Genomic DNA, 22,342 nt, shown 5'->3' with positions numbered 1-22,342 from the left:
TAGAGTATATCCGCTCCTGCTCAGGTGAGTCCTTCGTTATCTGTAGCAATTCCCTGAGCGGTTTACGAGCTCTCGACCAGTGTTTTCCTCGTTCTAGTCTGGTGATGGCTATCCATGAGTCCCTGCATACTCTAGCGCGTTGCGGCCGCTCTGTGGTCTTTGTGTGGACCCCCGGTCATGTCGGTATCCCGGGCAATGAACATGTTGACCGCCTGGCGAAAGAGGCCACGAGTAAACAGTCTCTGGACGTTGGCTTCCCAGAGACTGATTTGCGGGCAGTCCTCCGCCGAAACGTTTTTGCGCTTTGGGACGCTGAATGGCGCAATCGGATCATGCCCAATAAACTCCGTGCCATCAAGGAGACGACGACTGTGTGGCGGTCATCCCTGCGAGCCAACCGCAGGGACTCTGTCGTCCTTTGTCGGCTCCGCATTGGCCACTCCCACCTGACACACAGTTATTTACTGCGCCGGGAGGACCCTCCTGTATGTCGCTGCGGGGCGGCTTTGACAGTGGCCCACATTTTGTTGGCCTGCCCCCTTTTAGCTGTGGTCAGGCAGACATTTGCGCTGCCTGATACGCTCCCTGCCCTCTTATGTGATGACCCTGGTATGGCTGACTTAGTTTTCCGTTTTATTCGGGCAGGGGGTTTTTATTATTTACTCTGAGTGTTTGTTCTGTTCGTTTGTGTTGATTCTGGCCATTGGCCTACAATTTTACGCTGAGTTTTTAATGTGTTCTCGGTGGTTGGCTTTTCCTTTTTATCTCTATGGTCGGCCAACCACTGTCACACTCTGTGTGATTTTAATTTGTTTCGTCTGATCTCTGTAGGGGTATTTCTTGTCCTGTGTCGTCTGACGTCTTTCCTGTTGTTCGTTTTTTTATTCTCTTTGGGTGGTTTTACTTTTTTGGAAAAAGGGACCGATGACCGTCGCAGTCTGGTCCCTTTCATCCCCCCCCAAACCAACCAACTTTAGTGAATCTTGAAATCTTCATTCACTTTCCATATTTGAAGATGAAGTCCACCAGTAAACAACATGGTCTTTTCTAAGGCCATTGTAAGTGTAATTGTTTAGGTGTTGGTAATCATTATAGAGAACTCTTCAAAAATTTTCACTTTATCACTTATTAAGTTCTGGCTATCCAGTAAGTGAAAAGGGTAATCATTTATGCAGAAAGGGGTTGTCACAAGCAAGTCTTTTAAAAATATGAGAGTTATATAATAGTTTAAAGTTATTTTGGACATAAGGATAAGCAGTTCATTGTTCATATCTACAGCTATGGATTCAAGAAGCACATAGAGTAGCTGACCAGGACCATTTCAGAGCTTCAGTTATTTTTATCAGAAATTTTGAGATTAACGCTTTTGTTTTTGTTTACTGCGACATACACACAGAGACCACAGTAATCAATAGAAAGTACAAAATTTGGAACAGGATGTGTAGATTTATTTAATATTATGGAGGAGGGTGGATGAAAATTGAAAAAGTTGTTGTTTAGAGTGCTGAATAAAATAATTTATGTATGAAATGTTATCACCACTGACTTATGGCAAAAATAAACAAAATCAAATCAAATGGAGGAACTAAAAAGCTCTACTACAGTTCCTCCTGCCATCTGCTTTTCATCACCATGGCAGGAGACAGGAAAAAGAAAATACTCACTGATCAATAATTCCAAAATGCAAACAAACTTCTCTTTCTCTATGACAATACAAGGCCTCACACAAGTTTGCACACCAGTCCACATGCCTGAGAGGCACTCAGGAAACTTAATTGGACTGTTCTCCCTCATCCACACTACAGCCTGGATCTTGCACCTTCAGACTACCATCTGTGTGACCCAATGAAAGAAACACTCCAATGGATGATGCAGAGGTTATTGATACAGCAGGATGATGGCTCTGACATAGACTAGTAAGGTGGTACCGTGCTGGCAACAGTCCCTTGCAATAAGGTGGCATAAGGTCATTGCATTGAACAGAGATTATGTTGAAAAGTAGGGTTTTGTAGCCAAAAGAGTGGAGAATAATATGATGTATAGGAATCCTGAACAAAACCATCTTGCTTTCAGAAAAAACAATGTGTTGTATTATTTATTGAACACCTCTCATAAGCAACCACTCACATTACTTGATCCTCTTTTCTTATCAGATGTAAGGAAGGACGTAAAACCCCAAAATCTTAGCTGTACGCTCAACATCTGTCTTTCAAAAACCACCTAGCAGGTCTTTTTACGAGGTGCATTCAAGTTCTAAGGCCTCCGATTTTTTTTCTCCGGACTGGTGAGAGATAGAAACATGCGCATTGTTTTAAAATGAGGCCGCGTTCATTGTCAATACGTCCCAGAGATGGCAGCACCGTACGGCAGATGGAATTTTACTGCCAGCGGCGAGAATGAGAACTTTTTAAATACTTAAAATGGCGACGTTTTCCTTACTTGAACAGCGTGCAATCATTCGTTTTTTGAATTTGCGTGGTGTGAAACCAATTGAAATTCATCGACAGTTGAAGGAGAAATGTGGTGATGGAGTTATGGATGTGTCAAAAGTGCGTTCGTGGGTGTGACAGTTTAATGAAGGCAGAACATCGTGTGACAACAAACCGAAACAACCTCGGGCTCGCACAAGCCGGTCTGACAACATGATCGAGAAAGTGGAGAGAATTGTTTTGGGCGATCGCCGAATGACTGTTGAACAGATCGCCTCCAGAGTTGGCATTTCTGTGGGTTCTGTGCACACAATCCTGCATGACAACCTGAAAATGCCACGAATGCTGACAGACGACCACATGGCTGCCTGTGTGGCATATTGCCAAGCAATGTCGGCGCACAACGACAGCATGAATGGGACTTTCTTTTCGTCGGTTGTGACAATGGATGAGACGTGGATGCCATTTTGCAATCCAGAAACAAAGCGCCAGTCAGCTCAATGGAAGCACACAGATTCACCGCCACCAAAAAATTTCGGGTAACCGCCAGTGCTGAAAAAATGGTGTCCATGTTCTGGGACAGCAAGGGCGTAATCCTTACCCATTGCGTTCCAAAGGGCAGTACGGTAACAGGTGCATCGTACGAAAATGTTTTCAAGAACAAATTCCTTCCTGCACTGCAACAAAAACGTCCGGGAAGAGCTGCGTGTGTGCTATTTCACCAAGACAACGCACCTGCACATCAAGCTACCGTTACGCAACAGTTTCTTCGTGATAACAACTTTGAAGTGATTCCTCATGCTCCCTACTCACCTGACCTGGCTCCTAGTGACTTTTGGCTTTTTCCAACAATGAAAGACACTCTCCGTGGCCGTACATTCACCAGCCGTGCTGCTATTGCCTCAGTGATTTTCCAGTGATCAAAACAGACTCCGAAAGAAGCCTTCGCCGCTGCCATGGGATCATGGCGTCAGTGTTGTGAAAAATGTGTACGTCTGCAGGGCGATTACGTCGAGAAGTAACGCCAGTTTCATGGATTTCGGGTGAGTAGTTAATTAGGAAAAAAATCGGAGGCCTTAGAACTTGAATGCACCTCGTAGGTTAGCTGTAATTTTCTACAAAATTTTTGCACCTACTTACATAAAAATATCTTTCTGACATTTGGCTGAATTACCCCTCGGGTATGTATGCAAGGAGTAATAGGCATTTTTTTAATTCATTAGTTACTGCAGGAAACATGTCCAAAAATACACAACAAAACTGCATCTTTCTTTCAAAAGTCCGACAGATTATTATTTTGTCTAATTTCAAAAAAACTTTATTACTCTATGCGCAATATGATATAGATTAAGAAAATTGTTTATTGAATTTAGATAAAATTTGCAGACTGCAGGACTTCTGTCATGGACACAACTCATTTTGAACAGCACACCTTTACCTTCACAGGTGGGGGCCTTAATGATGACTGAATTTGTTAAAAAACTCAGAAAATGTTGTCCAAGAATGAATAAATGATGTGTAAATGGTTTTTTGCTTTATTAGATCAAACGAAATTGTAAAAGTCACTTATTTTATATGCTGACAAGAAGAATGGGTCTTTATATGAACCAAACAGTCAGGTTCATGAGTATTGTTTTTGATCAAAACCTAAAATGGTGACTGCACTTGAGAAACATTAAAGTAAGGTGACTTAAAGTTTCAGACAGTTCAAAGTGTCTTTGCAGAAAAGTCTGTGGCACAAAGAGATCCTGTTTACAACAGTTCTGTAAAGCATTCATTGGCTCTTTCTAGGGTATGGGTATACCATGTACATCTCAGCGTGACAGAAAAAGTTCTATCCTAGCATTTGCAGTGAAGTTAGTAAGCCATCGCTTATTATGTGACTGCTACTCCTGACCGTGCACCATATTTTAAAACCAAGCGGACCAAAATGTCTCCAGCATCCATCACATTGCTCAGCTACCAACAGACAGACAGTACAACAAGTTTGCAGCAAGTAGGCGCTTTGATAGATACTGTAAGTTCCTCAGTTATTTGAAAGATTTTTATGAACTGTTCATTTGCTTCACCTCTATAATAACTTTCAGAAATGTGTACCTGTGTGACACTTGGTGTCTGTATCTGCTACTACCAATCTTAAACATAACTAAACCACTGAACATATTACCAGGGCCGGATCTAGGAGTTTTACGAAGGGGGCAAGCTTAAATTTGCCACACCTTTTTTCGCCCCCACTCATAAAAATAAAAAAAAATTTAGAGTAATTTGGGTAATGTATTTCAAAATAAATGTCAGTATCTGACAACATTAACTTATTTTATTTAATGAATTAAGGTCAAAGAAAACAAACATAAACAATTTTAAAATATAGAAGAATCAGGGTGTATACGACCCGGGACAACTGGGAGATCCAGGAAAAACTCGGGAATTTTTTCATCCGGGAGAAAACCGGGAAAAACCCGGGAATTTTTTAGAATTCTGGGAATTTTTCATTTTTTAGTTTTCAGTTAAATTTTTGTAACTTTTACTGGTAAAATCAATACTCTAACAAAGAATATTACTGTAACTCGCTACTGCAGAATAATACTGCAGTAATAAAACACGAACGAGAGAAAAAAAAAAATACGGAAATAAAACTTAAGTTGCAAATGAAATGCACCACATACAAGAACAAAACGCTGTACTCATACAAGAGTCTGCCAACAGCAAAATGTGTCAAAGGCTTTAGGAAGACTATTCAATGTTTCATAACAACAAATCGCCTCCGATGAGCGTTACGTCACAACAAATTCGTTGGAGCGGTTGTGAGATAGCTTATGCGCATGTACAGATGAGTCGCATATGTGTAGCACCTTCTCCCGCTTCTGGCTACAGAAGTGTGGCAGTTAGCTGTTTAAGCAATAGCAGCAAGCAGCCAGATGCTATCTGAAAAAATTTTACTGGTGTACCTAAGCTGCCATATTCACGTATGCACAGCAGGTCCGGAACTAGGGGCAGGGGCAAACTGGGGTTTCAAACTGGGGTTTCTGCCCCTGGTGGCAATTTCAGGGGGAGGGGGGGCAAATTCATATTATTGAGGAAAACGACCTTGTTTCACAAAGCACCAAGCATCCAGCGCACATTGGTCTATCGATTACTCATATGAGTTTGAACGCATCCCTGTTGGTTTTTGTACATTTTTGATCAAATTTTAAGTTGATTTCTGAATGAATCGTAAGTTGATTTTTGAATGCGTGCATAGTGTACGTGATGTCTCTGCCAGGGGAATCCCCGTTGCGTCTAGAAATAAATTTCCCTGCAGACAAAAGGGGACTGGTCTATACAAGCTGAGCGGATAAAGCCGAAAGGGTGAATGACAGTCACTGTTTATGTGCTTGACTGGGTTCGCAAATGATCAGCCTTGTTATAATTACTAGCGAATTCCATAGATTCAGACCACCAGAGTGCAAATAAACGACTAACAGGAATAATAGGCAACAAAGATTACGTATTGCCTTCTCCGTGTATCCAAGAAAATGAAATTTTGACAGAAAATTTTTGGCCAGACCGCCACACGACTAAGGGCCAGTTGAACAATCCCTGGCTAGCAGCCGCTAAAGTTCTATTCTGGGAGTAGCGCGGAAAACTCGTTGTACATAGACGTAATAACACCTAACCGGAGAATAAATGCGGAATAACTAAACCGGCGATTGTGGCTGGGTTAGTGCAGTTAACCAGAGAATAAATGTTGAAACTGGCAGGAATAGTTACAGAATCAGTGATGAAAAGATTGTTTGTTAGAATGAGGAAGAAGAAGAAACAAGGACTCTCACAAATTACGAAAGAATATGATGATTCCAAATTTAAATAAAAATTTCGTACTATTGCTTTTCGATCTCATGCTTCAGAACCTAGAGAGTATGAATGAAATGTGAAACTATTTTCTAACATAAAACTTATTGCTTGTAGTAGGCCTAATAGGCATTTGATATTAGTACTTCGTGAATTATATTCTGTCGTGTTATAAAAATGACCATTTGTGCCAAAACAGTCTCGTTTATTTGGTGTGTGTAACAATTGCTGCAATATTAGGCAGGCCTATTTTGTTTTATCTAGCAGACAGTGACTAAATACACGTAATCAGATATAGAAACCACACCAGTCTTGGGTTCTATTTGTATTAACAGCTTTTCTAGTATTAGACAACGACATTGCGTTTTTTCATATAGCAAAATGTTGACGAACTTTGATGAGTTAATAGATTCTTTCCCAGAAAGGAAAGTACAACATATAAAGCTGTGGCAAGATTAGAGAGGGAAAAAAAAGCTAGGACTTAAGGACTGAAGAAAGGTGTACTGTCTTGCTTCTCTCTTGTTTTTACTCGTTTTATGTATCATATATTTAATTTTATGCCACACAAAACAGCAAGTTATTAGCTAATAGGCAGTAAAGACTGCAAATTTTCTGAAGTGTTCTTGTTCTGCCGGTTACAAATAATCCCATCCAGTATTCATAGCAATTTTTTTTTAAGAGGGGCAGGATGTCAAACCGACCGACTGGGAGCAGGAGAGGCACCACAGGACATTTTCATTTCCACTGGCCAGAATATAGTTTGATTGCACCCATTAAAAAATATTACACGTTTGAATTCCACAGAGTGAAATACAGAGACGTGCAATGGAAGAATGCTGTGTGAAGAGGCTTGGCACTGCACTTCGGCACACTTTAGGACCAAATAACATGTCTTACATTCCCTCGAACATATATGTTTTATGTATCAGACTCTTCAGAAAGATGTGGGCTACAAAATGAAGATTTTTTGAAAAGTCGATTTTTTAAATTTTTGGCATCCTACCTCTAACGCTCGAGGGAGGGGGAGGGCCACTATCTAATATTGTCCCAGTTCGGAAATATCGTAGATCTGGACCTGATGCACAGAGCAGTCTGAGTTGGTGGGGAATTGGTAGTCTCCACGTGACCTGTGTTTACGTTAAGTGATTTTGTTGTTTCCTCTTCGTTTATTGCTGTCATGTCAGATGAAAACAAAACGGATTTCTGTGTCCGGGAGCTATCAAGTGAATTAAAATACATTCACATAATTACAAAAGGCTAAAATATATTATTAGTTTCAGATTTTATTTTATTTCCACCTTTATGACAGTCAAGCGTTAATCACCTTGCAGAACAATGAAGTTATTTTTGTCGGTTTGTTAAAGAAATTTGACTTTTATTAATCTTTTCTGCTGAGGCCAATTTATTTGAAACGATGTGTTTAATTCCACGCTATTGACTAGTTCCACCTGTTTGCTGCATTTCAAGTTCATGTTTTCATCTTCTAGCATGTATGGTATTATGCCATAAAAAAGAACCAAACATGAGATAATACGGTACTGGTACTCCAAGAAAATTTACGTCTGAATCTGGACATACGAATGTGCACTTTAAGCCGAATTGTGCATTTTAGTATGGTTCACAAAATTCCCATGCTCTTGGAGTATCCTCTAATGTCTTGTTTCTTTTATGACATAATGTAAGATCTTTCAATGGTTTTACACGTACAGATACAGGCTTCCTGCGTCATCATAGCTGTGCAATGCGGCGACGCCTGTCATCTGGTGCAACTGCTGAAACGAATATATTTCCAACAGGTCGCGGGAAAATACTCCGAATGGTGGTTTGAAAAGCCTTATTTTCAAGTAAAGTAAATTTCCTTTTACACAAGATGAACTCTGCGTGACTGTCCGATACATTTCTTAAATCACAGAGCGTTTGACTCTCATTCAAAAATCAAAGCTTTGAGGACGACCATTTAGAATATTTTCGAGCCCAGAAGATCAGACATTTATGTCACTGTTAAAAATTTTATTGGCACATTTGTGTCATGTACCTTAAAGTGTAACACGCGCAAAAAAATCAACATTGTGTGTGAAAGCCTAGCTTCGCTTGCAGCTTATTAATCTTAGAGACCAATATTATACGTGGAAGCTTTTCTTTTCTTGTAGCAACGCTATGTATAGTAATTTAAACCATTACATTTTCCTGTTTGTGTGTTCGCGCTACTTAACAGTGATGTTGCTATTGGCTGACTACATCACGTGTCCTATGCTCTGAATATCCGCCGTTGGCGAGATCGCTTGATATGAGCTACGACTGGCTTACAAAAGCGCATCGCTATCTTGATTTCAATCCTTTGGAAAGTAACATGTGGTGTTTGGTGGAATTCGTATTTTTACTTTCGTAATACAAAAATGTGTACATGTTGCTGTGCATCAGACATCTTTCCAAAACGTGTTTTTTCCCGTGAGTTTCGTTTTCTAAAGTGCTGGGAAATTCTACGCCGGTGTATAAAAGCACAACCATTGAAAGGATTGATAAGTTTTACAGTTCTGAGGAAAAGATACTGTTACTTAACACGGAAAAAGTGTATTTTCATCCGGGAGAAAGTGTATTTTTAACCGGGAAATCCGGGAATTTTTTTTCCTCTTCCTCGTATACACCCTGAATAATGTACCATAAATCTTATTCAATAATCAATCTAAAACTTTGCTTTCTGAGCTTTTTTGGCTACAAAAATATTTATGATATCATAGTTTATGGAAGTAGCTTGTTTGTGCTCCATGGAGATTATACCAAGATTTGTTAATCTTTGTTGAGCAGTCATGCTCATCAAATGATTTTAATGAGTTTCAGCTTGCTGAAACTTCTTTCTCCACAGGAAACAGGAACTGGTATGGTAAGGAATATTCTTAAGACTGTAGTAAAGTTGGGATACCCCTCTACCAATTTATTTTTATAAATCAAACGTAATGTGGATGATGCAGTGGCATTTTGCAAGTCTCTCTCTATTATCAGGGAATGGTGTTTGAAATTTTCAATTTAAAAAATAAATTCTTCCTTGTTTAGATCTTCTGCGTAGATATCAGACAGTTCTGCTACTTTGGTCTTTAAGTCCTCCACTTCAATTTCTTGAATTTGGACACCACACAGAAAACTATATTTTGCACTAATGTTCTCCAATGCAGCAAACCGGGTACTCAGCTCCATTATCACTCTGTCAAATCTTCCTGTGAATGTTTGGATACTTCATCCTCACGAAGCTCATCGCTCATTTTTTTCTTTCTTCTGATCCTTTTTTTTTTTTTTCTGGGAATACCATTGATACCTCATTATCTTCTGCTAGCACTTTGGCCTTAGAAATAACTTCAGAGTTACAAGAGTCTCTGGAAGTTTTCAGAAAGTTCAAAAGGACTTGAATGTTTCAAACAGCTTAATCAATTGTAAGGTATTCTCTTTGCAGAAACTGATTAACATTTTTTTTTTTTTTTTTTTTTTTGCCTCCAATATTGCATACCAGAAACAAGTTACGGCAATAAATTTGTTTTCTCATATTTTTTTTTAAAAAATAGACCTTGCCTCTGCTTTTATTTATGGTGTTGAGAATTTATAGGTATTGTGATCCCGGTGCTTGTTTCGCCACACATGCCATCTGCATTCGTCCCCAAGGTACCAGTTTTTCAGAACTCCACAGGTGAAAATTAGCTCTACAATGTGGCCATAGTTCTTGCACCGGCTTGGCCTCAATTTATGTTAATTTCTCCCATCTCAGCATTTCTTCACAGGAACTGCTCCTTTCTTCACTCCATTTTAGTTTTTTGCATCTTTCATTTTCTGGTCTGTCAATTTTTCGCCGTCCCTCTGCCACCTTTGTTACACACAGTGAACTTAGCTTCCAACTCTTATTAACTTGTGCATGATGTTTTAGCAGTAATCTCTGTCTTGCGTCTCACCCTGTCTTCCACCATTAAGCTCTCAAGTTTTCAAATCTCATGTGGTGCAGTCCCCTACAACCAGTGTTTCCTTCTCATCTCGTCTGGTACATCTTCCCTGACGAGGTTCTGGGTGACTTTCCCAAACTCTAACCCCTTCCATAACCTCTCTGGGTCTTTTTCTTTACCCCTTCCTTCCCCTTCAACCCTTCTGCCGAAAGGAGGTGCGACTTGCATATGTAAAACCTTTTTTATGTGTGTGTTCTTCTGCTGCTATTTGGTGAGTAGATTGTTTTATCTATCCAATTACATTATATGCCAAATATTGATTATTTCTGTTGTTACAGTTTGTATTGTATTTCATATTCTTATGTTGAAAGGAATAGAAACTAACATATATTCACTGTCAGTGAAATTGTTCTTAAGTTGCAGATATGATTAAAGTTAACCGGCATTCTGCCATTCGTGAACTACATTAATAGTAACCAGAACTTCTAAGAACTGTTCTCCATGACACATTTACTGTACAGTTGTGTTGTTAGAAAAATTGTGCACCCATTGCATGTCATCAGTTATGACTATAAAGGAAACTGGCTAGCTGCAGTAAACAGTTTTTGTGTGTTTTGAATAGGCAGCTGGAATTCTAGCATCTGTTTTTGGCAAAATTCACATCTACGAGGTGTATCCAGAAATTAAGTTTTCTAGTGTTGTTTCCTTTAAAGTATACGTATTTAGCTGGGAAAATTGCACATGCACAACAGATCTACAACGTGACAATCACCACCAGACAGGTCCTGCTTGGTGCCAATACTGTGGCATCTGTGCCCCGAAGTGGCATCTCTTATTCGTTCTGCCACCGGCTGCTGGGTTTAATCTGTGATAAGGTTTCTTAATGCACAAAACATAGTACCCATCGAATTTCATTGTCAGATCTATGGGCCAATATCATGAGCAAATAGATGGTGCATCGCCGGTGTAGGCTTTTTTCAGAAGGTCGTCATAGTGTCTGTGATGGAGAGCCCATTGGGCAACCGTCCTTCACCAATGATCACCTGGTTGAGCTGTTGTTGCAGCGCATCCTGGAGAATGGTTGCTTCATTATTATGGAGCTCAGCAGCCATTTTCTGCAGATGTCGTGATCCTTGTTGTTTGAAATTGTCACTAAGCACCTGCTGTTCAAGAAATTGTGTGCCAGATGGATGCAAAAAATCTGACACTCAAGCACGAAATGAAACTTTTTGGAGCAGCACTGACATTTCTGCAGTGGTATCATGATGATGGCGATGAGTTTCTCGAGGATCATCACAGGCGATGAGACATGGCTTTCTCACTTGCCCTTGGAAACCAAGCAGCAGTCAATGCAGTGGTGTCTCAGTGGATCTCTGGTCAAGATGAAATCCAAACAGACTGTGTCAGTACAGAAAGTGATGTGCACAGTGTTCTGGGACAGGAAGGGCATTCTGCTCATGACTTCCTACCCGTAGGTGAAACAGTGAACACTGACTTTTATTGTGAAACGATGCAGAAACTCTGATATGCCACTCAGAACAAGAATTGTGGAATTCTTACTGCAGGTAAGTCAGTGCTCATTCCCATACAGCTTAGTGCTCAGCAACTGTTTTGCATAAGTTCAGTTGGGAGCTGTTTGATCATCCAGCATACAGTCCTGATCTTGCTCCCAGTGGTTTCCATCTTTTCTTGCACCTCAAGAAATTCCTGTCCTTCGACAAGTATTTTGACAGTGACAAAGAGCTGAAGATAAATGACACACTGGTTCCATTCTCAGGGGACAGAGTTTTATGAACAGGAATGAAAAAGTTGATTCCATGATATGATTAGTGTCTAAATTCTTCTGGTGACTATGTCAAGAAATAGCTCAAACATTTTTGTACCTGTTGCCAATAAAGTTTTCCACGTAAATATGTTGTTTTTGTTTTAGAAAAATAGGGAAACTTACTTTCTGGATGTGATTTATATTTTGGGCAAAATTCATTTCTATATTTGGCAAAATGATTAGACACACAGATTTAAAAGGTTATCAAGTAACGCGCCTGAAGATGAAGCATTAGATTGACTGTTTAAAAAAAGTGCTGATTGTGGAGGTTTTTGTCTGAAATGTTTATTTTTGGAAAAACTTCCACAGTTTCTTCCAAAATGGTCTTTACTTGTTTTCTTTTTTTGGCTATATTTAAGCTTTCAACAAATGATTGTTTATGTCTGAGAAGCTGTGGCATTTGCCCACTGGCTAACAGAATGCTTCTGTGATTTAAGGTGTTTCTTGACTTTTGCTTTCTTTCCCCACGCAGTGCTATGATTAAAAAATCTGCAGAATATAGAGTTCAACCTTTCATGTGCACTCACAGCCATGCAGCCCGTATGTGACAATGCTACAGATAGAATCAACAAGGTACTTAGTATAGAAGTAGAACCGAAAATAACTCTATTCGCATGTTAAGGGACTGGTTTTGTTTCCAGTTTGTATAGTGCAGAGTGCAGATACTATAAACTGGCAGTCGGCTGTGAGAATAAACAAACTAGAATGGTGTAGTGCGGGAGAACAAGCCCCGCCTCCCATTTCAGGGCAGCCAATCTATACCCATGTTATGTGTTTCTGCAAAAGCAGAAATTACATTTGTTGATAGCTATCATCTATACCATTTGCTGTTGTGAGGGTGGTAATTGATCTCCGTGATGGACCAAAATTAGTCTCTTCACTCATTTCAAAATGAGAAAAGAAAACAACAATCAGTGCACAACACAAAGCATTTGTTAACTGCTACTGTGTAATTGCTTGCTGAAGTTGTCAGTGTCATAAATGATGTAGTTCAGGCCTGATCTCTACCATTATTTTGTCGCAGCTACATTAAAAAACACCCACCCACCTAAACAGCCACGTTAAAGTGTCACATTATACCAGCTTTTGAATTTTAGCTAGCAAACAACAAATGTATATGTCATCCCCCTCCCGTGTTAGTGCACGCACGTGTGCGCGCGAGCAAACACAAACACACACACACACACACACACACACACACACACACAAAGGTGCTGGGTTCCATGGTTGTATTATGCAGCGTGTATCTTATACAGATCATTGAACCGCACATAGTTGGCGTGGCACTAGTGTATTAAGCACTATGATAAGTCTTGTTTTACGCATGTTTTATTTTGCAGAAACAATCTTGCATACATTATCTTTCAAAATTGAGCTTTGCCATATTATGTGCAGTAACTAAAAATGTGTACATTTTTTTATATTTATATGCAAAAGAAAGTGGTATTGGGTAGGAATTTCTTCACAATCCCAGTGAAGGACAGTCCTATTTCAAGGGTTTAGTGACCCTGCCTACTTGAGCTCATGGTTTGTCCTACTGTCTTATCAGGGATGGACCGTGACCTTACCACAGATACTAACCATTTCTACGTAGTACTTTGTTTTCCTTTGTATTTCCAAGTGATGGGGTGTGATAAAGCAAGCTGGGATATTTTTAATTTCCCTCTTGTTTTGCCATCTGCCTCCTTAAAATTCGTTGTTTCAGTTTTAACTAATTACCATTAACGTATGTAAATATAATATGCATTTTCATAAAAGAGAAAGATTGGCCCTCAGTTTTAAAGAATTTAATACCAGATCTAATTTTGTGCTTAGTTTCAGGTATTAATCGATTTTCTAATTTATTTTGACTAATCCTAGTTAGTATCTTTCATTATAGGGTGAAATCAGTAATTGTTTTGTAACTTAAATTCTATTGTTGACATATAAACAAATATGAATTTTGTAATAATTGTTAATATTTGTAAGACGAAATGCTAGTAATCTTAAAGTATTTATATGTCTCTATTCGAAAACATGTGAGCAAAGGCAGCCCTTAATTAATTCCAATGTAATTAACAGTTTTGTCCAAAGTATTGTTTGCATACTTATATTTGTTAATTTCATGATTTAAACAAATAATTCGACCTAACTCTTGCAGTAGAAGAAACTATTACCAATTTTTCGATGTATTCAGTTAATTTAGTGAGTTAAGTTTTAATTGTAACTTCTGTAACAATGTATAGATTCAGTACCTATTATTGTGATGATATATAAGGGTCCTGAGACAGTCAGTCCACGGCCGAGTTTCAGATGAGGTTGGTTAGAACGACGACAATGCTTCAACTTAACTGTGAAATAAGTGTTACACAGTTAGGCTGTGTGTAAAACCAGTGACAGTGACATTGTCTGTTTCCGTTCATATGTGTGTGTTCTTCTATAACTGTGAACTGTGTGGTTAGGTTTTACTGCTCATAGATGTTCCACAGGAAACTATTGTAGCCGTATGTGGATGTTCGCCTGCAAACTATTAATGAAGCTTATGACATTTTTAAACAATAGTGCACTGGCCATACATGTATAACTGTATTATTCGGGAACTGTGCAAAGTGAAAGTAAAAGTCAATGAACCGTAACTGTGCATCTGTTGGCTACATTATTTACTATAGTCAGCGTCCAAATTACAAACCCCATTTTTCAACCAGTGTAGCAACGCAGTACGTTGACACCAAGAGCAACAAACGAAGAAATAAAGCAGGTGGAACCACTACAAGGGCAAGGCAAGAAGCAGCCACCCTACAGATTTGTTCCCCTAGAAAACCCATCATTGATTTGCCTGCCTTTAAACAGTCCACTGATATAAACAATCCCCCAGTCCGTTCTTGCGGTGGGGTGGGGGAGACAGCTGCAAAACTATGAATATTCAAAAGAATATACACAATATTGTGACGTGGAATGTACAAGGATTATGCCAAACTGGAAGATTACAGATTGTGGAAAGGGAATACCAGTGAACTAAAATCAGATGGAATGTATTTTTCCCTCCTTTCCTGCTGTTGTTTATTTTGTAAGATTTATGGTGGGTCTTATACCAGCGCTAGCTGGAAGTTGTGTCCCTGGCTGATATAAAAGGGCAATATTTTGCCTACACCAATACACCACCAGATGAAAGTAGTATTACCTTTATCCTCTTGGTGGTTCAGATCCTTCCGTGCCACCTCCTTGTCAATTCAATTGCAGTGAAGATCCCTTGAATGCTTTGTCAAGTTTTCTCTATTGTTCTACTAAATAAATAGCCACACTTCTCACAAACAGAGGTATATTTTACACAACATTTTCATTATTACTTTTCACAACACAACTAACAATTGTTATGATAATACTGCTCCCTTGAGTACACTCAAACGTCTGTAGTTGCATGCTGTAGGACCTGAGAGAAAAACCAGAAAAACAACTACTACTCTTCAATTGTTGATTACGCCCTTGTTGGTGTGTCATTTAATCCATGGCTTTTGGATTCAGGCACTTGCTGCACCATGGCACAAATGACTCCCACACGGCTAGTGGTTGTAATACCATTTTTACTGGTCCCCTTCTCGCCAGCTTGACCACAGCTCCACATTCACTGCATACAAGAAAGGAAAAATACAGTTTCTCTTTCCCACTACATTTATCCTTATTCAATTTACTCACAAGCATATCTTGTCGACGGCTTTCCAATGGTGTGTTGGGATGTATCCTGAAACATTACACAGAGTATTAGGATTAGCAGAGACTCGATGGAAAGGCAAAGGCACTTTGAAACAGCTAATAGCAGGACAGTATATGTTTTTGGTAGATCAGGTATCTCCGCCAGTGGTGTTATCTTGTTAGTAGACAAGGCATGGACTGCCACAGTGATTGAATACAAACCTGTCGGCGACCAAATAATACTAGTGAAATTCAATACTAGATCTTGCAAGCTAAATGTGATACAGGCATGTGCACCTACTTAAACAGCTGATGATGGAGAGTTAAAAGAATTTTATGAGTGTCTTTCGAACTGCCTTGACTCAATATCCACAAAGGAGGTTACCATAGTGCAAGGATATTTTAATGCTAAAGCAGAGAAGAGGGACTCATCAAACTAAGTACTTGGCTGTCATGGTTTAAGCAATAGAAATGATCATGAAAATCAACTTATCCAGTTCTGTGAGGTAAATAAGTTTCTTATAACCAACACCATCCACGAAGACTTTACACCTAGACCTCACCAGGTGTAACATGTCTTTTCAGGTTCACTGTTCCTTGATTGGCTTAAGATGGAATTGTCAATTAAAAACATTAATACTGCTCCTGCTGCCGACTGTATTTCTGACCATCAGCTTCTATATCTTACACCGAGAATAAAACTTTCAGAATGCAAAGGAAGACCTCCAGTAGCAAAAAGATTAAAGCAGAAGGCTGGAAATGAAATTTTTAGGCATCAAGTCCAAGAACACTTTAGACCGATCAGTCAGATAATATAACATTTGCAGAGAAATGGAATTTGCTGAAGGAGACATTAGTTAAAACAGCTGAAGAAATAGTCAAGGATTGCAAAAAAGTGAAGAATAAAAGGAACGGACTTGCTAAAGAAACTATACTAATTATTGAGGACAGAAAAGCACTGAAGATGGGGATTACAAGGAACTCAGCAGTACCACAAGTTAATACAGAGAAGCTGCTGAAGAGACAAAACTAATTGCATCTGGAAACATTGGAGAGAATTCAGCAATTCTGGGATTGAAATGATATCAGGTGCGTGTTCAGTGAAATAAACTAACAAGATTGATCAAAGCAAGAACATGGGCGGCAGAAGAAGAAGATCACTCACCTCTAACCAACATAGAACTAGCTCCTGATTGATGAAGAACATACTACAACAGGCTGTAATGAATGAAAATGAAAAATTTGATAGTGCAAACATTTCACTAGAGAAGAACCCTAATGTCTTAAAACAAGAAGTCTGAAAAGCTATAGCTAAATTGAAAAGTAGCGTAGCACCTAGACTTGACCTTATTGCTGCTGAAATGATCAAAGCATTTTGATATTTTGGTTTGGAAATCATGCGCGAAATAGGTAACAGCATATGAAATAATGGGATGTGGATAGAGGACTGGACCATGAGAAAGGAAACACACAGCATTGTGAGAACTACAGAACCATTTCATTAATTTCACATGCCAGCAAGATTCTTCATCCATGAATGCCTGAGAACCTACTTGGATAAAGAAATACCACCAGAGAAAGCTTGGATTCTGCATAATAAAGAAACATGAGAGCAGATTCTCAATGTCAGACAGCTAATTGAAAAATGTATGGAATTAAATACCCCATTAGTTCTTTGTTTCTTGGACTATGGATAGGCTTTAGACTGTCTTCAGTGGAAAGAACTGTGGAGTGTACTAGCAGATATGGGCATTCCTGATCATCGTATTACCCCGGTCAGAGTTCTCTATATTGAAAGTAAGGCAATAATCAGACTAGATAAAACTATTTCAGGTCCTCTTGAACTATGTAAAGGAGTTAGACAGCAGTGCATTCTATCACCAGTTCTATTCAATGTCTATGGAGAGTATGTGTTGAGAAAAAGTCTTCATGGCTGGACTGGTGGGATCCGAATTGGAGGACAAAGAATCAGTTATTTACGAGTTGCTGATAACACCCCACTGTGCATAGAATCGCATGTGGAAATGAAGGAACTACTGGTTAGAGTTAAGAGAGAAAGTGAGACACTTGGATTGTCAATTAATAAGAAAAAATATCAAGACCAAGATCAAGATTGTGATAATTGACAGAGGTGAGTCACTACGAGCTACTGATGTACTATCAGTATGTAGAGAAGTTGATCACATTGTTTACCTGGGTTCAGTGGTTCAGAAATAGGGTAGGTCTTCAAAGGAAATGTGATGTAGAATTGTTTGTTTATTTATTTATTTACGCGTCAAGTTCCGTAGGACCAAATTGATGAGCAAATCTCAAAGGTCATGGAACATGTCAGTACATGAAATTACAACATAAAAGTAATAACAGATAAAAACAAAATGTTTATGAGCCCGAAAAAAGTCAGCCCATAAGTTTAAGTAAATGCAATCAACAATACAACAAGAATCAGCTTAATTTTTAAAGGAACTCCTTGACAGAATAGAAGAAGTGGCCCATGAGGAAACTCTTCAGTTTCGATTTGAAAGCATGTGGATTATTGCTAATATTTTTGAATTCGAGTGTAGCTTATTGAAAATGGATGCAGCAGTATACTGCACATCTTGCTGCACAAGAGTTAAGGAAGTCCGATCCAAATGCAGGTTTGATTTCTGCCGAGTATTAACTGAGTGAAAGCTGCTTATTCTTGGGAATATGCTAATATTGTTAACAAGAAATGACAATAAGGAATATATATATTGATAGGCCAATGTCAAAATACCCAGACACGTGAACAGGGGTCGACAAGAGGTTCGTGAACTTACACCACTTATTGCCCAGACTGTCTGTTTCTGAGCCAAAAATATCCTTTTAGAATGGTAAAAGTTACCCCAAAATATAATACCGTACAACATAAGTGAATAAAAATAAGCAAGGTAGACTAATTTTCATGTCGAACGATCACTTACTTCAGATACCGTTCACACAGTAAAAATGGCAGCATTAAGTCTTTGAACAAGATCCGGAATGTGGGCTTTCCACGACAGTTTTCTATCTGTCTGAACACCTAGAAATTTGAACTGTTGAGTTTCACTAATCATATGCACATTCTGTGAAATTAAAACATCAGGTTTTGTTGAATTGTGTGTTGGATACTGTAAAAACTGAGTCTTTCTATGATTTTGCATTAGTTTACTTTCTATAAGCCATGAACTTGGGTCATGAATTGCACTATTTGAAACCGGGCCAATGTTGCACACATCATCCTTTAGTACCAAGCTAGTGTCATCAGCAAACAGAAATATTTTAGAGTTATCCTTAATACTAGAGAGCACATCATTTATATAAATAAGGAGCAGGAGTCGCCCCAACACTGGTCCCTGGGGCACCCTCCACTTGACTGTACCCCACTCAGACCCCACATCACAGCCATCTGAACATCGAGAATAATTACCTTTTGCTTTCTGTTGCTAAAGTAAGAGGTGAACCATTTGTGAGCTACTCCCCGTATTCCATAATGGTCCAACTCCTGTAGCAGTATTTTTTGATCAACACAATGAAGTGCCTTATTTAAATAAAAAATATGGCTAGCATTCAAAACCTTTGTTCAATCCATCCATTCACAGAGAAAAGAGAATATAGCACTTTCAGTTGTTAAACGACTTGTAAAGCTGAACTGTACATTTGAAATAGGTCTAAAATTGACTATATTATCCTTTTCTCCCCTTTTATAAAGCTTCTTTACTACTGAGTACTTTAATCGTTCAGGAAACTGACCATTCATAAAGGAAAAATTACAAATATGGCTAAATACAAGGCTAACATGTGGAACACAGTACTTTAATATTCTGCTAGGCACTCCATCATATCCATGAGAGTCCTTAGTCTTCAGTGATTTAATTATTGACTCAATCTCCCACTTGTCTGTATCACAGAGGAGTATTTCGGACATCAGTCTCAGAAAGGATTTTGCCAAGAAAGTTATGATTCCCTGTAGAAACTAAATTTTTATTTAATTCACCAGCGATGCTCAGAAAATGGTTGTTAAATACTGTACATCTATCTGATTTATCAGTAACAGAAATATTTTTACTATGAACTTGACCTTATGCTGCCGACCAGACACTTCCTTCACAATTAAATTTCATCCTGTGAATTAGCTATTCTATTTGCATACCACATACTCTTTGCCTTCCTAATAACATTTTTAAGCACCTTACAATACTGTTTGTAATGGGCTACTGTAGCTTGATTGTGACTACTTCTAACATTTCAATATAATTCCCTCTTTGTTCTACATGATATCCTTATCCCACTAGTCAGCCATCCAGACTGCCTATTAGCCACCCAGGCTGCCTATTACTGCTAGTGCCCTGTTTAGAACATTCTAATGGAAAGAAACTCTCAAAGAGCATGACAAATGCGTTAAGGAAAACATTATATTTATCATCTATGTTATCCGTTCTACAAACATCCTGCTGCTCTTGTTCCTTGACAAGGTTTAAAAAACTCTCCATTGCTGTTGGATTAACTTTCCTGCGTAGTTTGTAATTATATGTGACATTTGTTTGACTACAAAAGCCTTTTAGTATTAAAATTTGTGCCTCGTGGTCTGAAAGGCCATTCACCCTTTTACTAACAGAATGCCCATCTAGTAATGTAGAATGAATAAAAATATTGTCTATGGCTGTGCTACTGTTCTTCTGCACCCTAGTTGGAAGAAACACAGTCTGCATCAGATCATAAATTTAGGAGATCTACCAACATCCTTTTTCTTGCACCATCATATACAAAATTTATATTGAAGTCACCACATATAACTAGTTTTTGGTACTTCCTATAAAAAGTGAATCAAGAACCCTCTCTAGCGTGAGCAGAGACCCATAAACAACAACAATTAGAAATTTAGTTTCACTAAATTCAACTGCCCCTGCACAACATTCAAATATCTGTTCAGTGTAGCTCCGTGATACGTCTATGGACTCAAATGGAATACTGTCTTTTAAGTAGATAGCCACCCCCACCCCAATCCTGCAAAGAACTCCGTATTCTGCGTAGGGATGCTACATTGAAGCTGACAGTGGTCTGGAAAGACCGAGCTCTACCTAGATGCACTAAACTGAGAGTGCTGAAATCTCTGGTGTTCCCAGTTTCCCTTTATGGTGCTGAAACATGGACAATGAATTAAAGCTTTTGAGATGTGGACATATAACAGGTTGCTGAGTACATCATGGATGGACAAATGAACCAACAAATCAAACCTTTAAGAACTCAGGATGGAGAAGAGGCTGTCCAGTATTTGTTTCCAGTTAACCCTGCAGTTTTTTGGTCTCACAGTTCGAGGACAGGAGGATAACTTGGAAAAAGAGGATCATCCAAGCCAAAGTTGAAGGGAAAGACTGCAGAGAAGACCACCGAGACAATACCAAATATGGGGCCAGCTACTCAGAGATGCAGAGGACCGGGAAAAATGTAGACAGTCTGTTTAGTGATTCTGTGATGAGTCAACAGGTGCCAACTACGAAAGATGGAGTGTTGATGGTCATGCATAAGATAAAGCTATTTCAAACTATCTCTGATAAAATAGTTCATCTGGATACAATCCAGTATGAAGTAGCATTTATGATGCAATCTTACAGCAGAATTTGCATTTATCGCGAATGTGAATTTTTCAAGGTTCCTAGGGATGAAATTAAGTAGTGAACTGCACTGTGACAAGCAATAAATCTTAGTCATCACACTACATACCTGAAAAAAAGTTAAAACTGTGGTATATTGCGATTTGTAGATGTCTCGAGGGGTTTACTGATTCAAGTGGTGAAGCAATGAAATGGCAGTGGGCAGAATATGTCATGAGATCAGATGACAAAGCCAGCCGCTGTGGCCGAGTGGTTCTAGGTGCTTCAGACCGTGCGACTGCTACGGTCACAGGTTCGAATCCTGCGTTGGGCATGGATGTGTGTGATATCCTTAGGTTAGTTAGGTTTAAGTATTTCTAAATTCTGGGGGACTGATGACCTTAGATGTTAAGTCCCATAGTGCTCAGAGCTATTTGAACCATTAGATAACAAATGAAGTAACATACTACAGAAGTAGTGCTTCTAGATGATAAAAGAAAGACAGTAAAAGAAAGAAGATGGTGAAATGAATTGTGAATAACTAGTTGTGGTCGGAGACTGATTTGTAGCATAGTCCAAGAAATTCTTTAGGTTGGCAGCCAACAACTTATTTTCACTCAAATAAATTACCTGTATTGATTTATGTTGTAAGCTTATGTCTTCTTTTACAATTGAAGCACATCATGTTATTGAGAGGTCATTGCTTACGGAGAATCAGATGCTGCTCTGCTGTCTTAATCACCCATTGCTGTGCACGACGTTTTTAAGCAACGAATTTAACATGCACGGATAGTCTTCAGTAAAAGGTTACTCACTTATTTTTTATTTCTGCATTAAGACATTATGGAAACTGTAACACTATTGTAAAAAGAAATACATAGGAATTTCTCTATGGGAATTTGTGTACTGCGTGACCATGCCCAGTTGCACTCTATGAGTTACATAAAACTGCTGTTCATGGACCTTGCTTGAGAAGTTTTAGTATCTTGCATCAAGCAGCTTTTAATTGCCTTTAAATTTGAAGGATAAGAAAGTGGAAGGCTATGGCAAACAATAGGTGGGGATTCAAGTAGC

At 38.9% G+C, this 22,342-nt stretch overlaps 1 protein-coding gene across 4 annotated transcripts in view; it reads left to right on the top strand.

Annotated features, from left to right (window-relative positions):
- Positions 1 to 22,342, top strand: part of LOC126187314 (DNA-directed RNA polymerase III subunit RPC6) — a 104,083-nt gene that overhangs the window by 75,677 nt on the left and 6,064 nt on the right. The gene's annotated exons all lie outside the window — the stretch shown is intronic.

The sequence above is a fragment of the Schistocerca cancellata genome, chromosome 5, assembly GCF_023864275.1.
Source record: "Schistocerca cancellata isolate TAMUIC-IGC-003103 chromosome 5, iqSchCanc2.1, whole genome shotgun sequence".
Taxonomy (NCBI): domain Eukaryota; kingdom Metazoa; phylum Arthropoda; class Insecta; order Orthoptera; family Acrididae; genus Schistocerca; species Schistocerca cancellata.
The sequence above is the reverse complement of the archived record's forward strand: the minus strand, read 5'-3'. Positions and strand labels throughout refer to the sequence as shown.